Raw genomic sequence first — 17,775 nt, 5'->3', positions numbered from 1 at the left:
ATAATGACAGTAGTTTACTCCATTTAAAGGTCTATAACCTCAAGTCAAAATGTAGGCTTATATGAAACTAGCAAAGTGTAAGAGTAGAAAAATATTTCTATCATTTTTTCTCCAACTGCAGTGAAATATTTTCTTAAGAAAAATATGAGCCTCTAAAGCATCTACAGCTTCACAACTACTCCACTACAGGACATTGGCTAGGAATTGATTGACTCCCAAGAGAAGCTTCTATTGACATTGACTTTTGCTGTGCACACTAAAATGTGTGCACGCACTTGGGGGGGGGGGGGGGAGGGGAAGAAGCAAAAAGAAGGAAAAAAGCTGCAGAGAAATGTGATTTGACATTTATTGTTTTTCATTTTTAGTGATCTATGGTATTGGAACTCATTGAAAAAAAGAGTTAGCTAATGTGCATTTTCTTAATTACAATTTCTTTTCTATAACATATAGCAGAGCAGTGTTTTCACACAGGCAGTTCAAGCAACTGCTACCTGAAATGTCACTGCAGGACTCCAACTACAATGAGAAGTTTCTATATTTTCAGCACTCCCAAAAAATAGAGCTCTAGCTTTTCTAGGCAGAAGTAACAAATCATTTGGCACTATGCAAAAGGAATAAAATTCCCAACATGGATTGTTTCTTTCAGGATTCTGTACAGATATGTTCATTTCACATTCTGCTTTTCATCCCTTCTATTCACCTGCTTTCATCCCAGTTTCTATCCAACATTTCCATCAGTTATTCCTTTTTACAGTCCCATCCAATGTATACTGGGATGGCAGTAACCTCAGCCATAAGCAGCTGGGATTCTTAAATTCTACCCAGCTCAAGTACAGCATTTGTTGTTGTTGCTTTTTTTTTTTTTTTTTTTAATGCCATAGCTGGGGAGAATTTGCCAACTACTCACTAGACACACACACAAAAAGAACATGATACTATGAGTCACAACAGAGAACCCATGAGAACTGCCATAACTACACTAAAGTTCAACATAAGAGTTAATTCCCTTTGAGGTAGAATGACTTCACACAGAACTTGAAGAAAGATTCAAAACAAAAGTTGCATTTGTATAGAAAAATGGAAGTAACTTTTCTGTCCAAAGATGGAACCCATTAATTTTCAGATGGTACACCTATCATAGGTACAGGGAAGATCCATAGCCTTGTGAAAAACTTTGAATTTCAAAACTGCTAGAAATCTGATGAAGGTTTTGGGTACCAAAGATGGAACCTGGAAAGGATTTACTTACCTGAGAAGCAGGAGTCCTGAGATCTAGTCCTTTTTCTCCTGAGCTTTATGTCAAGCAATAAATTATGTGAACAGTCCTAGAAATGGGGATCAAAACCTTGGATTCCTCCTCCTCGGCTGTGTTTCCTAACCACGAGGCTACAGAGAAATTTCATTATGTGCCCTCTATGGTTCTTTTGAGTTACGGCCTGACTAGGAGAATTGTTTTTGCAGGAGCAGTGGAGAATGTTCCTACACTTCCCTTGGTGATGGTAAGAACACATGAAGCAAAGTTGGACACTGGACTTGGATCTTCCAGATCTTGAATGAGCTCCAGCCACTAAGGTGTTGTATAGTGTGAGAATATAAGTTCCTTTGGACAAATATTCGAAGAGAGGTATGAATCCTGTTCAGCACTTTGGGACCAAAGCTGCAGGAGAGACGTCAGCAGCAGGAGAGACGTCAGGTCTCTGGACTCTCTTCACAATATCAAATGAGCGCACAGTGTCATGTTTGATTGGAGTATTTGAGTCTGGTGCCCTAGTCCAAGTAAGTGGTAAAATTTCAGACTTATTCTTGTGGTCAGTACCTTTAGCTGGTACTTTGCACTTGAGCCTGCTGGCTGTTTTGGATCCCATTTTGAAGTGTCTAACTATCCTTATTTATTATACTTGGGCTCTAAAGGTCTGGCACCAAAGCACTGGATTGCACTCAGTGCAGACAGGGGCAGAACTTAAGTCCTCCCTGAAATCCTGACCTATGTGCCTGATCCTTGCACCTTGCTAAAAGCTTTGCCACAGATTTGAATGGGCATAGGATCAAACTCATTCCTGCCTCAATGGAATTCTGCATTTGCACAGAGGCTGACAAAGAGCCAAGTAAGGACTTACAACTATATATGATAATTTTTCCTTATATTCCTGAGAGCTGTCCAGTAGCATTCAAGACTAGTGAAAACAGATATATACCCAAAGTAGCAAACCCTGGAAAACATCTGAGCACCAGGTCTCAGCCTTGTCCTGGCTCTATGTAGGAATAATATCCACAACTCAACACCATCTTGGTTGCTTCAAAGAAAAGGAAAATGTGTTCACATGCTGGACAGTGTAAAGACCAACGTACCAGGACATGTCATGTTGTGCGACTATAACCCAGTTTTCTCTTATCCTGAAATGGAAATAGCACAAAGACAACCAATGCTCAATTCCAAAAGGATCTTGCCATACTCACCCAGTGACTTAGATCCATTAGCAAGGCCCTGACAAAACACAGCTTTCTGTCAACAAGCACTATTGCTCGATTGTACAGGTGCACAGATCACTGGTGGGTGGGGGGAAACTGTTTATTTTGGATTAACTGTGGTTTCATGGCCAAATTTAAGCACTCACACAGGAAAATCAATTGCAAAGTACAGCTATAGGAAGCAAGGCCCTTATAATCAAAGGAGTTAATTTGTTCATTTCAGCTGAGTAGTCATTGAAATGCGTATCTTGTACAAATATTTGTTTGATATATTGATATACGAATATAATTTCAGTATATTAGCTAAAGCACTAATTAGATTAATAGCAATATTTGCTTTGAAAAGGTCTCCCTTGCTGAAATCAATTAAAAGTGCATGATGAAATTTCATTAAGCTCTACAATATGTTTTTCCATCAAGTGCAAAGTTACTGTTTTCCAGCTATTATCATATAACAGTACAAGATAGGACTCTCAATAGATTCAGAAATCCTTGTGCCAACTGTTTTGTACTTCTATATCAGTAAGCACAGATTTTCTCCCCACATACTGAAGGAACATATTTGCCTTTCCTGCAAACAGCACTGAACTTGTGAACGTAGGATTAAATTTACTGAGGGATATACCTGTGGTAATCTCAATGCCGCACTGCCCAGGAGGGCTCCCTTATACAAAGCAACTCATGTCGTGTTCTGTGTGTCTAGGGGAACAGTCCCCCCTTCCACCAGTCCACACAGTAATGATTGATAATCACCATCTCCTTTGTATCTGACAAAGAGCATGTTATAAACTGCAAAACACAGAACTAGGGCTACTATAAATGTGCTATTAGATGTCTCTCAAGAAGTGCAGGGACAAAGGAGCAGCAGAAGCAATGGGCACAGGCCTGAGCTAACCTGATGAGCTCAGAAGCCACACATATAATGCATGTGTGTGTGGTAATATATGTGCATAAATGTAGATGTGCATCTGTGTGTGTACATCTCCTTTCCCAGAACAGTCATTAAATCTGTGATGGGGCAGGAACAGATTGTGAACAAAGACAAGTGGATGTATGGAGGAGAGGTGGAAATGTCATTCCTAGAAGTAAGGATGGTGCCAATAACTGCACCCAGAGAGACAATGATCGGTGACTGTTCCTCATCCCGCTATCCTTTCTGTTCTCGTTTCCTGGAGCCTCAGACTCAATAACCCAACAGATTTGTCACAGCCACATGACTTAGGAAGCTACGTCAGTTCTTTTTGCCTGAAATTCCTGTGTCTTGTCACTATTTCTTCAGGCTGCCAACACACAAATACTGCAGTGGTGAGAACAGAAGAAAGCCTTTCATAAGCAAGACCGGCCTCAATGAACAGCAACAGGTTTTACTCTAGTGTTGTACCTGCAGGGCAACAAGGTCCTGATCCCAGGTAGTCTGCACTTCCGTAATACATTTCCTGCTATTACTCCGGCTGCCTCCAGTGCCTGAGACCCAGAAGAAAAACAATAGTATAGGAAGAGAAAGATAAAGGGACTACCCAGCAGAGATGAGTCCCTGAGACACTGAAAGAACATAATTCCCTGTGCAATGGATTTGTGCTCTTTCTGAGAACATGGAATTAGAAAATCCTTCATAAAAAGTACAATACTTACAGACAAAAAGGGACCAAAATGAGGTAAGACAGATGAAAAAATATGTAGTCAAGAGTCTGATCTCACACCACTGAAATGCGAGGAGTTGCTCTACATGGCAAAAGTCAAGCAGGTGTTTAACTGCTTCCTCCAAACAATTGACTCACACTCTAAGCTGAAGTTCTTAGCTTGTAACAGGAACAGAACTTTCTTCACTGAGAGACCCTGAAAAGAAGCAAAGAATTACATATTATGTTGAAGGCACAAAAATGCATTTAACATTTTCTAATAAAAACAAGAACTGGCACTTTATAAAACCAGATAAATACATTTTTTTAGGTATTATATTTAGAATGCAATGAGAAATTCATCACCAGGAATATTTTTTATGGCACCACCACCCACCTAAGTCTGTCCGTGTGTTGGTGTGAAAGAGTGTCATGCCTTCCTGCAGTGTTCATGTCAGAATTAAATACCTTGCATTGTAGACGCATTAGGAGTGCTTTATCATGCTCAGCTGATGTACACGGTAGCTCATTATGATTGGGTAACTCAGCCATTAAGCTCTACAATAAGCCCACGCTGAATCCTAAAATGGGAGACATATATAAGCTATGGAGGTGTTGAATAAGAGAAGCTATACTGTGCTCTACATAATTAATTTTGCCTTCTATCTTTCTGGTATTTTTAGTGAGGCTGCAAACTGAACACACTGAATAATTTCATCCCCAGTGTAATTTCACAGAATCATCTAGGTTAGAAGAGACCTCTAAGATCACCTAGTCCAACCTCTGACCTAACACTAACAAGTTCTCCACTAAACCATATAACTGAGCTCTACATCTAAATGTTTTTTAAAGACCTCCAGGGATGGTGACTCAACTACTTCCCTGCTTTCACTGAGCATCTCTCAACTCAGTAGAGTCCTATTGTGTTCAAACTCTTCACACCCGTTCCACAAAGAACAGCTGAATATGCTTAACCCTAAACACAGAGGAAAAATACAAATTCTACTTCAAAGCTAGGGCTTCTCATTACTCTGGACCAGCATTAGGCATTGCAACAGACTTAGCAGCCTCTATCACCTATGTTAGCAGCTGCCCACTTTTTCTCAGTATGGAAGCAGAAGCTTTTGGTCAAGAACACGGGAAAAAATAAGAGCTTAACTATGGTAAGGGAAAGGATTGAAAAATACAAAGTAGAGGGGAAGAGTAAAAAATAGCAAATGTGTGAAAGACAGGGAGACTAGGACCATTTGGGGAGGGGGAAGAATTAGAAGCTGGCACAGAAAAAGGCCTGATGAGAACCAAGATAGCTGATACAGGGAATAAGCTCCAGACAAAACACAAGGAAACAGTAAAGTTCACAGCCAGCTGGTTCAGAGGCCAGAATGAGAAAATAGGCAGTAGTGTAGAAAGGGAGGAGACATGGAATACCAGTCCAGCACTAAGGGAGACGAGAATGAAGGAGGGTCCCAGGGATGAAGACCAGGACATAGAGTTACCCTGGCTTAACATCATAGGAGTATCATTTTAATATCACACAGCATTTCTGTTTCTTGATTTTACTTCAAGATACAAACCAACTTTTTTGCCATAACTCTGCAAAGTCAATGTTTAAATCTTTAAAATGTGTCGGTGCAACATTAAAAGGTGTCCCTCATGTATACTGAGCATCCTGATACAGCCTCAGTATAGATGACTACCTGCTACTCTTTTTCACCTACTCGTATGTGTATGTGCAGGCGTGTGCATGTTTTCTTTCTTGGCTGTGGTATAAATCTTTCCAGCACATCTTCAATTCATAGATATTAGGTAAGGTTGTTTTTCCCCCCACTGATTATGAGTGCAATTAAATGTATTTATTCAAATAAAGTTCTTAATATTCATTATCACTGTCATTTAGAGGTCTAGATTGCAGCTTGGATTCACGTGTAAACTGCTACCTAACATTTATCAGAGAAGTTCTTTCTTTATTTTTTTTTAAGGCAATTCCACCCCCACCCCACCCCCCCGCTCCCATTTAAAGATAGGCCACATATCACAATAAGCAAATTTACTTTAACCCCATCATATTGAATGATACACGTGATAACAGGAGACCTTGGAACACTTCAAAGATGTGTAGGAATGAAAAAGAGTGGGTGCTCAACTCAGAACAGCAGAGCTATTTCTATGCTTTTATGCAGTTCGTGACGGGTAATTTTTTTCCTGAAAGCAAAAGCAAAAACAAATATATGTCTGTATAAGCAGAGAATCTCAGTTTTATTGTTTTAAGGCTAGCTAACCAAAAAGCAAACAAACTCCTAGCTTCACTGAGAAGAAAAATTAGAATGGTAGGAATTGAAGCATGAAGCACAGTATCAGTTGTGTGACAATGCATTATATAAGCAAAAATTATACTCTATTAGACAGAAGGCATAGTTTATACAAGGGATGATGCCATTTTCTCAATGAAAAAAAGCAGCTATACATGTTAGCAAGAGGGTATTTCAGACAAATAGGACTAATCCTTGGGGACTGTGACATTCCACTGACAACCCACCACTGATGGAAATTTTGGTCACAACCAGCAATCCACTGGATGCTTGGTCAAGGGAGACAGCTGGGGAAGTTTTGGTTGAATTTATCACCAAAATATATATTTCACATGGACTGAGCAAGTAAATAAATAGATCAGATCTTGGATAAACATCTCATCATTTGTTATCTCCATTTGTCAGCAGTTTGCATAATGCTTCTCTCACTTCTACATAATGCAGACAACCGTAGCAGATTAAGAGGGCTGTAGTTGTTCTAGACTCATGACCAATTCCTTTCTTTTGTGGGCACAAAGTTTTTCTGTGCCTCACTCCAAACTACTCCCCGGCAGCCTCTGTATAGATTTTGTTTCAGCATCTAATTACAAAAGGACAAAGGCAGGATTTGACTTGAGGAGGAACCAGGAAGCCAAAATTCCCTTTACAAGATTATTTGGAATGTAGACATATATTTAAAATACTCAGGGAGAGAACAGAATGGAAAATAAATCCCCCTAGGGATGATTGCCCAGAGTCTAGGGTGGGTGCAATGAAAAAAATGTTATAAATCAGTGACAGCTTTCTAACTATGGATGAATAGTCTATTAAAAATAGTAGACCTCCACTTCTTGGGAGGTTGAAGAGCCTACGTTCTTGTTTATGTTAGGGATCAGCCCTGATTTCAGCAACTGATAACCAGCAATTGGTTTGATCCCATGTGACCTCTACTGTAAACAGGTAAAACCCATGGGGAGCTTCCAAGTTAATTTTCTTTGAATACACCCCAAGAAGGGAAAGGGGTAAGTCCCTCCACTTCTGCAGAAACAGCTCTAGAATCCCACACAATAAAGACAAAGGCAGGGGACACAGCAGCACTCCACTAATCCAGTCCAACCCAGGAATACTAATGGGCAGTAAAAGGACCATTGGGTGACACAGGCAGGAGAGAAATTGCTTATGTTCATCCAGCCTACTGAGACAAGAAGAAGATAATCACTGTGACAATTTTGAATCTGTGCTAATCGTCTTATTGCTAATCGATTATTGGCAGAAGCTGTGCTTCAGGAACCTTCTTCACAATACTTTTCAAACACCTCCAAATCAATTTTCCTGGCACATCCCCAGATGTTCTGTTCAGAAGCATGTTCAGGGCTTGAAAAGATGCAAAAGTCCATCCAGAGCAATACCTTGTCTTGGATGATGCTCAGTGCAAGAGGAAGGCAAAGTCATGGTGACAGTTGGAGGTCTTTCACTGCTGCTCTAATCCAGCTAATATGATCGAGCAAGCACGGCTCTGTCTCATCGGGTGAAATGCCTGAAGCACAACAGGCAAATGTGTTTCACCCTCAAATTCCAGGAAAGTGTTGTGCAAATACTTTGCGTGGGAAGGCTCTCTTAACACGGCACATGTGACTGAGTACAGTAAAAATGTCCCAGGTCTCTCTCTGGTATAACTGCATCATAACCAGGGAGGTTACACCAGAAATATACTGGCCTACAAACCTAGTGATCTTTCATGAAGTGATCGTCAATGCAGCAGATAAAATGGGGATAGAATCGTTCCTGAAACTGAAATGGTGTTCTTTGTTACTTAACATGTGCTCTAGACATCTCAGGCCTGAATCAGCTATTGTACCTGTTCACTTTACATCACTGTAACTTCACTGACATTAGCAAATGACTCCTGAGCAAGGAAAGAAAAGAGACCTGTGACAGATGTGACTTACCAACCAGCTAGTTTTTTTCTTTATTTTATGTAAAGTGACATGAAAGAACAGATCTAAAGCCCAAATGAAGCACACAGAGCACAACTGCCAGTGACTTAAAAAAAATATATTTCAAAGAAACATAATGTTTTACACCCTCATCCTTTCCATCAATTTGATGTTTAATCGACCTCTAAAAAATATTGCTCCAAAATATTGTTTCAATACTTATAAGTAACTGTGCTACTGACAGAAATACCTTTTCTGGAGGGTAAAAAGTTCATATGACATATCATAACAGTCTCATGGGCAAATATTCACAAATGATCATTTAGAATGCGTTTTATGTGTGTATTCTTCTCAAAGAATAAAAATTGATATATTTAGTTGTAAGATACCAATGATCAACATTTCTCACAAGCCACCATATAAATTTTCCTCATTTGACATTTCCAATTGCAAACTGTGTTGAAAGCACTGTTAAATACTATTAGTTCCAAGCCTTCAGCCCATCCTGGAGCTCTTGCCACAGGACAGTCAGGTTTCATTTATTAAGCTCTATTATTGAGTCTGGGTGAGATGCTAGCACTAGATGAACAGAGGGAATTAACACCAACAGTGAAACAAAAAATCATCTCTTCCAAATAGCCTTTCAAATATAAACCAGTGGAAAAGAACTGGTGGGAGTGGGAGTAAGGAGTCAACATTAATTCATACACTCACCCAAAGACAGACATGGGGCACAGAACGTTTTGTTTTGCATTTTAAGCATGTAGTGTAACAACGCACACAGACAAACAAACTGGAAGTATTTTGTCTGATTTGACACTTGACTGCATCTTCCTACTCTGTGGCTTTGAAATGGAAAGAAAAAATGACAAAAGTAGAAAACAAGTAGTCCTCTAACTCCTGTAACTTTTGCTTTAACAAGAAATAAGAATGTTATTCCAAAGAACTTCAGGCTTTATGGCTTTTATGGCTTCTAGGTAAGTCCAAAAGTAAAGTCTTAGCTCACTGGGAGAGCTGTTTAGCAATACTGTATCACCTGACAAAGGATTTTGTTCCAACTACTTCAATGAGAGATGAAGTTTCATTATACTCAAGAGAACAGTTGAGCCTAAATGGCACCTCAAAGCTCCAAGTCTGTAAGTAAACTGAAGCATGAATTACACTTCTCTCTCTGTTATGTTATCCCAACCACATTCAGTAAACAAAGAGCAGTACATCTTGAAATCTCTAACCCTGTGCCAAATGCAGTCCCAAGGGCCTATTAGGCATGGGTTAATAAATTGGTCAAGTGCAACATGATGTGTAACTATAATTTGACATTAAGCTAACATCTGCACATCAACTGGGCATGTTGATGGTAAACACAAACTTCTTAGCAGAGATACTAATGATTAATTCTTTATTCCCACTAAATTACAAAAATCCCTGACGTGGTTGAATGGTACACACATTAGACCAGTATAATAGATTAGCTGCAGGGGTAAGATGAAGGACTCTAATTATCCTAATTTGGTCAAGATTGTTTGAATATCTTGGCTTTAGAGAGAAAAGAAGCCTAAGGGAGTTTGGTCCCAAATCCCACATCTAAATTCTTTAGACTTATTTTTAAATATCTAGTTCACGAACCTTGGAGTAAGTCTCCTAAATGTCTTTTGAGACACCTGTCTGAGTGTCTTAGGGCTTAGTACCTAGCCACTTTGTGGATTCTTAGCATACCTAAGCAAAAATGTCTGCCCAAATAAGGAAAATGTGGACAACGTAGTCAACAATGATTCACTAGGTTGACATTCTCCCTATTGTTCTTGCAGTCCTCACAGAACTGGGTGGAGAGTTAGGGAACTAATAGGCATAAGGTCAATGAGCTGTTTTACAAGCAATGCAACTGACAAAGCTGAGTTTCCTATGATATATGCCTTACATCCTCCAATTACAACCACTTTCCTTCATAATCACAGTACCCCTCTGTTCCCTTCCATGTGCTCATTTGATGGCCTGCACAAGCAATAGTGCATGCTGCAACTGATTTGGAGCTACATGTGCTGACTGGTTAACTGGCTGCAATCTAAGGCTAGGCAAGGACTGGTCATTAATGCTTGTCCCTCACCTCTAGAGGAGGCAATAAGGAATTCAAAAAAGAGTAGGACACTAATAGGAATCCGTCTTCTCCAGCCAACTATTGACAGTCATTAAAACTGTGGACACCTAATATCTTTTTGTCTTTTACCCCACAACCCTATCCCCTATCTAGTTTGTCCAAGGAATTCAAAAGTTATGTGGAAAGAAAGATATGCCTTTGTTGTAAAGTTTTGATTCCTAGGAACTGGGCACTATGTACATGTAAGTTACAGAATTATTGTAGAATGGATAGCTGGATATGGATGTCTTTGAAAAATAAGTCAAAGGGCCGTTCAGAGAAGTCCATTTCTTAAAGCTAATTTGATTAGTTGCCATCAATGAAAATTATTTAAATACTTTTCACATTTAAGTCTCCAAGTTAATTCAGTGTCATCTGAGCCACCCCCACAGAGAGCATGGGTTCTGGAACAAAAAATAAAAATCCTTCTTACCTCCTCCCTGCCATTTCACCTCAGAATAAAATGCATGTTTTTTTGACTGAACATCATGCTTAGCACATTCTAGATGGCAAAGAAAGAAATAGAGAAGACTTAGTCAGTAAGGATTTAGGAGGGGAAGGCATTTTGCCCCCCACAAATTTGAAAGAATCCAGCAGGAGTTATCCCTCCAAGTAGGAGCTCCAGAGATCAAGTCTCTTTAAAACAAATCTGTAAATAACCTGCTAGAATATCTCCTTTTGTAAGTAACAAAACAGAAAATGAAAAACCAAGTTCCAGCAATCCATCAATCAGCAGTAGAAAGATACTTAAAGATTTTCAGTTATTGCCTTCTAGTTTCTGTAGTTGTTGTTTTGTTTGGGAGGTTGTTTTGTCTATACAATATCCAGCATAATGCAACCCAGAGCCTTATTTGGCATTTCCACATAACTCATGTATTACATATAGCATAAGCATCATCAGAGAAGGGCATAGAATGGCTGCACACTAATACAAAGCATACAACTGTCTCCATCAGAATAAGTTCTCCTTCGGCTTGTCAGAGTATCAACATTTATTGTCACAGATATTTGTGCTATGCTCATTAATATTTCCTGCACTTAGACTGTAACCTTAGGTAAAAGCTCTGCAGGCTTAAATAAGCCTAGCATGTTTTCAAGCATCTAGTTCACCACAGCTTGGATACTCTATCTATCAGTATTACCTCTTGGTTGTCCCGATACACAGTAAAGCAGAGTTGGTTAAATGCTCTCCACAAATCCAAAAAGATTTAATTAAATGCCAGCAGCCAAATGTAGAGACCACTTTAAGAAAAAGCACTGCAAGGATAGTTTTCACTCTCCACTGCAGAATATGGGTAAGAGGAGACAAAGGCCTTTATTTCCATTGTTGTTATCTAATTTTGTGGTGCGCTAAGAACTGGCTTGACTCTCAACACAGAATTAAGTCACTTAATAGCTGATAAAGTTACTGCTACTTCAATATTTGAGCATGAATGGAGCATAAATGCTGTTATTCTCATGTTTTTCTGTATCTCCTGAGTTGCACCAGACCAATGGAATATGCATCTACACCCATCTATGCAGGAATAATTTTTCAACACCCAATTTCCTGTTCTTTTTCAGAATGACACAAGGTTACAAAGCTGCAACAGAGAACAGTGCCTAATGCTTTCCATCCCCAGTAAAGACACCAAACAGCAAAATCTGATCAACCACTTGTATTAAACAACTTGAAGTTAAGGTTCATTCAGACGTGGACAGAAAAAAAAAAAATATTGCCTTTTATTGTCTTATTTACACCAGAGTCTGTCAGGGTGTTCATTACAGCCACGTATGTGAAGTTATATGGTATTGATGGATTTAAAAAGGGAAGTCTCATTCTATAGATGGGACTTGCAGGGAGAATTCAAGCTGCTTATCTAAGGGCGAAAAGTAATGCCAAAAGAAGCTTGGGAATTTCTGTTCTTCAGGCCCACAGCCATGAGGAGTTGTGATGTGTATTTTCCCCTTTATACACTGCAGCATTTGAAGCAGCATTCTCGGCACATTCAGTGATCCTGGAGGAGAGGAGAGCACAGGACAGAACACTGGCAAAGTTAACTACAGCAGAAGTAGAAGTGTGAAGGATTGAGACAGTAGGACTTCATCCGTCTATGAACTATAGCGCCTTAAATTTAGCTAGAGGCAGGACCAGGTTTGAAACATTAATGATCTATGTTGACGTGGCAGATCTCACGTTGCTAGAGAAAACAAAAAGCAGGGCAGAGCCCCTTGAGGCATAATGGGAACTCTCAGTAACAGCAAATCCATTCTCATCCCAAGGAAAGTTTCCATGCTGTATCGAGGTCTCACCTTCCTGAGCAGCAGCTGGCCATTCAGCTGTGGACCTTAGACAAGAACATTGCACATTGTGTAACTGCTGAGATTTCATTATACCATTAGAGCTGATGACAGAATTCATAGTTTATTATAGGGCTAGGAAACCAATACAAACTTTCTGTTATGAGCAAAGCAAAAATCAGACTGGAACTTTTCCCAGAGTATGGGATGAACAAGAGGAGCCTGAAGCTGAGTTGTCACCACCTTCAAATACAGATGATTTAATTAAAATAAAAAAGAACATATCTGATTTGACTGTTTTTCCCTCCTTACCCTAAAGTCAGCATATTGGAAGGCGAGCACAATTTATCTTACTGAAGAAGCACGAGTCCAGGTGAATCCAAGGGAGTGGCTGGGTAGGCTTTGTAACGAACCCTTCTTGCACAAGTTGGGAGCCTAGTTCCTCCTTACACTCTGACTGCTTTCCACTGCGTTAGGATTGAACAGAAATCTTCAACTAGGTGTAAATAGTGTTTAGGTCCCCAGTGAGTTTCCTCTACACTGCCACAGCAATGCAAAGTGGCTTTACTGTTGGTCCACACAAGGAAAACAACACCAGTAAGAATAGGATCAGGCCTAGCAGGGATACAGTTACAACAGTATCGGGGCATCTCATGTCAGCAGAGCTTATTCTGCTCTCAAATACAGTAAGATGTCCCAGGAGAAGCACTTTCATCTCTGGACAGATCCATCCACCCTGTGTATACCATGCAGCCCGCAGAGGGCAACCTCAAAGCCATCTTCGAAACCAGCTTCATGACCATACAAGAAGCAAACCAGCACACATAGGTGCTGACACAGCTGAAACATGTAGGTCTGAGCGTGCCTGGACACATAAAGGAGGTTAGCGGACTGCTGAGTACGTCTGACAGGCTGTCCACAAACCAGTCCTGTGGACACGAGATGAGCTGGAACAGATACGTGCTGCAACAGTTAAGATGGTTTACAGGCAAACAAAGGCAAAACTACACAAACCCATTGGGATTAGACAATATAAACACAAAAAAAATCATCTGCAAGAGTCTGCAAATGATCTTGAATCACACCTTCTTATGGGAAATAAAATTAGCCTCTGCAGAGAGCCCATTTGTTAGTGTCCTGAAATCACCAAAGTCCCTCCCAGAGCCCCTAGTCTTGCCTGAGAACTGTGCCGCACAAGGTGACTCTCACCGGCCCTAAGCAGGGCGAACAAGATGTACACGGTTACAAAAGATCTTTCACATTTTCTCCTTAATATCCTGCTCTTGGATCTGGCATAAGCCTGTTTTGTAATAGACACGTTAATGGGCCTGTGTAAAGTGCACTGACTCCTCATGTTTAAAAATATATATGTTTATTTACACAGGATCCAGTTGCCATATGAACTGACAGTTAAGACAAAACCACTCAGCAAGTTAATGATTTTTTTTCCCTTTTTTGTGAAACATCTACAAGACAAAATCCCATCTGAGTCTCAATTTCACAGCCTTGCCTTATTTAAACAATTCAGCTCCTTTTGTCTCTCATTTGTACTGTACTTTGTGCGTCATTCTGGGTTGTTTCACTACCTATTGCACAATTACAAGTGTTCAAACATATAGAAGGCAAGAATAGCTTAGCTTGTTTCGGTTGTTTTACAATCAATACCTCTGCCTCGGGCACCAAAGAGCATATGAGAAAATGAGTTTTCTGTTTTTATAAACTTTGTCTATCTTCAAGCTCACTTTGATCCATTCTTCTACACAAATGAATAGGGTGGGGCTATTACAGAACAAGTAGAGGCAACAACAATGTTCTGTTAGACTGAATCTCAGAGGTGACCACACCAAAGGCCACCTTCTTAATGATCGTGCTTTTATTCTCCAATTCATTTGGAATCTTTATTCTCCCTTCCTGCATTGAACAAACGCAGGCTTTGTGATATCTATTCCTTTTCATTTCATGGCAGTGATGTTATTTTGCTTTGATCTGCTCTAGTATGCAATGCTGTGAATGTACTATCTGCTAAAATAGGAAAAACTATGCAGTATGTGATTGCGGCAAGTGAAAGCTATTTGGGGGGTGGGGTTTGTTTTTAGATAATATGGTAATTCAGACCATATCCTTACCCAAAACAACTGAGAGAGAAGCAGCATATTACTATGTTGAAAAACTCTGTTAGAGCAGATTTACCACAAAAGACTGTGGTTTACGTACATGAGGATTTACAAGCCTAAGGAAGAATTGCAGACGTTTTAAAAAGTGGTACAACATTTTTTGAGTGGTTCAGCTCCCTTTTAATCCAATAAAAAGTTGTTAACATCTCCAGTGTGCCAACCCTTTTGGAAAACCAACATTTTTATCAGCTCTGGAGATTTGGAAAATCTCCCCTAAAATCAAAGATTATTTTGATCATATTTTGGCTGAGATAACAAAAGTCTACTAGAATATGTACAAAGAGAAAAACATCAAGGAAAACCATATGGAGGTGGTATAGAATTCCTTTTCACCACAAGATATTTCAAATAGAGATCTCAACCTTCAGCCTAGGTCTAAATCACAACACAGATCTCCCATCTCATTATCATCCTTCAAAAAAAAAAAAAAAAAAGTTAAAATTCTAAACGGCAGCAGTATCATTAAACCAGACACATCTGACTGCAAAAATGCATCTTTCAGTTCAACCTGTGGATGTACAGCTAAGCGCACTGCTGTCCACATTCTCTCACAGAGACCTCATCTACTATTCACTTTAAGCTTGATCTTTCTCCCACTGATATCACAAAGAGTCTTCCTCTGATGTCAGTATGGCCAGGAGGGGTTAGCATGTATAGAAATCTAATGAATTGTGGGTGGTTGCTCTATCTTTTGTGTTTTGTGAGGTGTTTAGTAGGTATTTTTTGCTCTCTTGCCAGTTTCCAATTTCACTGGGGGTATGTTGCACTTTTAATGGAAAAAAAAAAGTTTTGTTTTCTTGTAGTTTGTGAAATGCCCAAAGGCTTTCAAATACAAGCATCCTATAAAAACACATTTGTGTTTATTATTATTAATAATAACAGCACTGGATCAAGAGCAGTCTAGACTCTACATATGGCCCTAGCTAACTTGAACCACCCAGGTTGGACAACTTTTGCCTATTTGTCTATGATGCCAGGAGGTGGTAGTCTCTCCACTGTTAGACTGGAGCTTTGTAACTGAGTATTTCCAATTATGTATCCTGAGTAAGAAGGATCATTGCAATGGCCTGCATATTATCAGCGTGCAGGTCATGCAAAGGCTTATTTCTAATCCAAGGTCTCAATTCAAGTGAACGGAAGCCTACCATTCCAAATACATAAAGCAGATTCATGAGCTTGTTACCGCCCAGCATGTGTTCAAATCTAACTGCTTATACACTCACACACAGTATAATATTAAAGAAGACCCAGTCTTCAAAAGCACCTCTTGGATTAAAAAGGAGCTAACAGAGCTGGCACGCTCTGTTGATGAAGTTATGTTACATTTCAAATATATTTGTTGATTATAACTATCAAAGACTCATGCAAACATACACACATGCTCCTGGCAGCTGTTCACAAATTTGGAAATATAAGAATCACTAGGAAGAAGAGAGTTTAAGCCTTTACCACAGGCTGATACAAGATAGTGTGGGTCAAGTAACTATTTAAAAAAAAAATAAAAAATAAAAATCAAATCCAAAGTGCTGACTTCAGCTTATTAAAGATTTGTGAGATCACATTACTCTTTTTTCTCTTTCTAAGAGTATTTGGACAACTGCCAAATGTTTATAAAATGATTTCATGAATTTTAGCACAAGCGACATCTCTGAAAATTCCTGCTAGAACTGTCTCATTTTCTATTCATTATTGCTGGGGGCATGGGGGGGGGGGGGTTAAGAATAAAAAAAGGCCATGAATACTGCAGTAAAAATGGTGTGACCCATTAGGTAATACGAAGAAGAGTAGTTTGAACAGGAACTTCATTAACAGCATGTAGTCTGACAACTAGTAGGGTTAGTTGATACATGGAGACAGGGAACATGGTAGTTTCAGGAGTATTTTGGTAAGAGCATTGGTAAGAGCATTCACTAGGAGCATTGGCTCTCTAATTACTCTCATCTGAAATTACAGCTGATCTGGAATTTCAGTCAGATAACACTTCCAGTAGGGAACCATAATGGAACCATGGTCCTTCCTTCTGAATGAGCTATTACCGCACATATTTCACAGGAGAGGTACTTCTTGCTGGCTACAGGACCACGGTGAATACGTAAGAAGCAAGATTCATCTCAGGTAGCTTCAGACAACTGCACTTCCAGAGTGAGATTCGTCTGACCTATTTAAAAGTTTGCTTTAGCATGAAATTAATTTCCTTCTAGATGTGCTTCTCTTTCTTCATTACTTAAAGGTGATACTAGAGTGACTTATTCAGGTGTGGATGTCTACACTAAGATCTGACATCTGGTCAGTTGGATCCCAAATGGAGTTTCTAATCTACAGTTTTTGTGCCATTTCAGAACCTGAGAAATGTGCAGTTGTATGCCACCAATATAGATTTTTGAACTTTCATTTCCCCAAGTCTTTTTGTTCCTTGAGAACAGCTTCCTCACACAGAGAACAGAGGAGCAGGTACCATTTTCTCTTCTCTCTGGTGACCAGCAATAGGACGTGAGGGAATTGCATGGATATTAGGAAAAGGTTCTTCAGCAATAGGGTTGTTGGGCATTGGAAGAGGCTCCCCAGGGCAGTAGTCACAGCCCTGAGCCTGCTGGAGGTCAAGAACGGTTTGGACAACAGACACAGTTTGATTTCTGGGTAGTCCTATGTGGAACCATGAGCTAGACTCAATAATCTTTGTAGGTCCCTTCTAAAGGAGGATATTCTATAATGATTTGTGAATATTTATTTTTCCGCAGTTCACACTAGATAACAATTTTCATAAGGAGAAAGCATTTATTTTTGTTCAACCCTACTTGTAATGTGCTTTAAAGGCTCTGTAAGAGCTTCACTTTATAAAATCAGTACAAAGTTCTAATTGCTGAGAACGAGGTA

The 17,775-nt window shown here is 39.6% G+C and overlaps 1 long non-coding RNA gene across 5 annotated transcripts in view; it reads right to left on the bottom strand.

Annotated features, from left to right (window-relative positions):
* Positions 1-332: 332 nt before the first annotated feature.
* LOC137850672 (uncharacterized) overlaps positions 333-17,775 on the bottom strand; it is a 41,727-nt gene continuing 24,284 nt past the window's right edge. Inside the window, exons 2-5 of one of the 5 annotated variants that reach the window (XR_011092731.1) lie at positions 4,557-4,669; positions 4,102-4,305; positions 3,851-3,933; positions 2,549-3,766 (exon numbers count right to left, since the gene is read on the bottom strand). This is a non-coding gene — a long non-coding RNA (uncharacterized lncRNA). Of the gene's footprint in view, positions 1,768-2,548; positions 4,306-4,556; positions 4,670-17,775 lie in introns of those variants that run through there. The other 4 variants (XR_011092730.1, XR_011092732.1, XR_011092729.1 and 1 more) reach the window with 4 other exon arrangements.

This window comes from Anas acuta, chromosome 2 (genome assembly GCF_963932015.1).
Source record: "Anas acuta chromosome 2, bAnaAcu1.1, whole genome shotgun sequence".
NCBI lineage: Eukaryota > Metazoa > Chordata > Aves > Anseriformes > Anatidae > Anas > Anas acuta.
The sequence above is the reverse complement of the archived record's forward strand: the minus strand, read 5'-3'. Positions and strand labels throughout refer to the sequence as shown.